We start from the raw sequence: 2,843 nt of genomic DNA, 5'->3' as shown, positions 1-2,843 counted from the left end.
TTGAAACTCTAATCTTCATTAAAACTCTAACACAATTTCAAAGGTCCAAAATTTATTCATTTTAAAATTATAGTCTTAAATATAAATCCTAAACTTCAAACACTAAATCTTAAAATCTACACTCTATATTCAATACCTTAAACCTCAATCTTGATTTCTACATAGAAAATCATAAATCCAATATTTACAAACTTATAATAGAAACTTTAAATTTAAACTACAAGTATATTCTAAAACTCAAATCATATACTTAATCCTAAATCTTAACCCTAACCCTAACCCCTAAACCACAATCTCATTTTAACACTATCTTAAAACATTAAATCTTAATTTTAAATGAATTATATTTCTGTAAATAAATTAAAATTTCAAATAAAAAATTTAGATTTCAAAATTGAAATTATTATACCACATTATTTAAAACTTAAACAATTTTTATAATAGCTTTAAATAGATAAGAAGACAATCTGTATTGTTTTTTTTGAACCATTGATTGATTTGAATCAAAGGCCCAAAATCACTTTTGTATCTATCTTCACCCTTTTTTCCTATTGGTTAAAAAAAGTTGTGTATGGATTGATAATCTTAACCATAGATTAGATATTTTGAAAGGTTCAGATTAAATCCTTTTGTGTTTGTTTCTCTCTCCCTCTCTCACGCTTCTTCACTTTCTTCTTCTCTGTCTCTCTCTCTCCCCCTTCTCTCTGAAACAAAGAACAATGAGATTCAAACCTCGTCTTCATCTCCACCACAGTTCGTCGTTACAACCACAATTCCTAATCTCACAGATCTTGTCTCTCTAATCTCTATCTTCATCACCACTAAGCTTTGTCACCACCAAACCTCGTCTTCGTCTCTACCACAGTTCATCTTCGTTACAACCACAGCTCTGCGTGTGTGTTTTATTTATCTGGGACAAAGTTCTTATCTTGTACCGGTAACCTCTCTCGCACTCTCTGTCTCTCTCTCTCTATCCTAGTGTTCTGATTCTGGTTTTGCTTTTGTGTTCTCAGTTAAATAAAGTGGAGGAGGCTGAAGAAGCTTGATGGTGGTGGTCTCGCCACCGACTCCATATCAGAAGAAGCATGGCTCGAGACGAGAAGACAAAGGGCTGGTGATTCAAGAACAGAACATAACTCGTGCTCTGTTTTTTCTGTGGTGATGCGACGACTAAGTGATGCGACGACCGCACTCTGGAGGCTGGAGGCTGGATGCTGGAGGCTGGAGGCGGAGGAATTAGGGTTGTAGGCAGAGGCTTAGATTTTTTTTTGTCGACAGGCAGAGGCTTAGATTAGGTTTAGGTTAATTACGTTTTGGTTAATTCTGTTTTGGTTTAATGGTTTAATTTGTTTTTGGTTTAATGTGTTTTAGTTACTTGTATACTGATTTTAATTGATAAATAAAATTTAATTCTTAATTATGAATTAATTTTTGTTTTCATTTGAATTATTTAATTATAAATTATGTTTAGGTGTAATTTTTTTTTAAATTGTTTATAGTAATTATTTTTAGTAAATTTTCAGATAATAAAAAATAAATTAATGACACGAAACATTTGCTATCGTTGTATGATTAACTATAGCATAAACAAAAACTGTTATTAAAAGTGTCGGACCTATTATAACGGACGATGTCAGAGCGTTTAAGGAAACGCTATTATATATGATTCATAGCGTTTTTTGTCCGCTATTACTACCCTTATTTCCTGTAGTGGGAGTCTCACAGTAGCTGTAAGCCTCGAGAATATGCACCTCCAAAGAACCTTGTAGTACAGAAAGTACCATAAGATCCTCTTGAACCCATTTCTTAGCTTCGGCTTTGCTGAGAGCTTTCCCTTCTTCACCTTCTTCTCCTTCCTTAGCCACTGGTTCTGGCCCATCATCAGTGATGTGGTTCCACAACCCTAGCCTTCCCACAGCTGTCTTCACCAACCGCGACCACAAAAGATAGTTCCCACCACCTTTTAAAGCAACCGGAACCTTCACCATCATCTTGTTGTCATCCATGATCTCTTGCCCGTCTCAACTATCCGCAAAGCTTCAAACTTGTATAGAGAAGAACCCCACAGCTCCAAACCTTCAAGAATAATCAACCCTCAAAAGATCTAGACCCAAAAGCTTCAACTCAAACCGCAAAAACAAAGAAGAACACTTGGAGATAGCAAGAACACAAGAGAATAGATTCCGAGATCTCTTAATACCACAGCCAACCTGGCTCTGATACCATATTATTTTAGAGAATAGAAAGTGTATTAAGAGATTAAGAGTAGATCAAGAGAGAATAAGAGAGATTATGTGAGAAATGTGTTCTTAGATCTAATAGTAACTCGAGAGAGACATGTTTAAAGTAGAGAAAAAAAGAGTCTCAAAGTGTATGATTTGATTAATGAGAGGAGTTACAAATATATACAAGAGACTAAGAGTGGTTTGTGCAAACAATCAACTATTACAAGCATGTGAGGTCAATGGCAAGGTGATCCATACATGGCTGAGAATGCTCACACGCCTAGGCTCTCTTTACAGCCTGTCATGGACTGGCTAAAGCAACATTATCCTCAAACGGTCGACTCTTCCCTCTTGGTTAGATCACTGTGCTAAGCCTCTTCTTCCTTTAGTGTTTCACACATTGCTTTCCTCACTTGTTTTACCTCAAACCCATTTACCATGCAGTAACTTTATTTTTACTGCATGGTAACTTTTCTCAAGTATATTTTTTTCTTCTCTCCTCTTCATAATCACAATACTTCTCATCTCTTCTCACCACATTTCAACAAATAAAGCTTCTTAGATCGTGGTTCATCCTGGTTTGATAAGAATCATGAAGATAATGGCATATGTTCGAAC

At 35.3% G+C, this 2,843-nt stretch overlaps 1 long non-coding RNA gene across 1 annotated transcript; it reads left to right on the top strand.

Moving 5' to 3' along the window:
* Positions 1-454: 454 nt before the first annotated feature.
* LOC108839853 (uncharacterized) lies at positions 455-1,424 on the top strand. Its single transcript, XR_001947791.2, has 2 exons — positions 455-937; positions 1,014-1,424. It is a non-coding gene; the product is annotated as an uncharacterized LOC108839853 (long non-coding RNA).
* Positions 1,425-2,843: the final 1,419 nt, after the last annotated feature.

The sequence above is a fragment of the Raphanus sativus genome, chromosome 5 (genome assembly GCF_000801105.2).
Source record: "Raphanus sativus cultivar WK10039 chromosome 5, ASM80110v3, whole genome shotgun sequence".
In the NCBI taxonomy this organism is placed as follows: domain Eukaryota; kingdom Viridiplantae; phylum Streptophyta; class Magnoliopsida; order Brassicales; family Brassicaceae; genus Raphanus; species Raphanus sativus.
The sequence above is the reverse complement of the archived record's forward strand: the minus strand, read 5'-3'. Positions and strand labels throughout refer to the sequence as shown.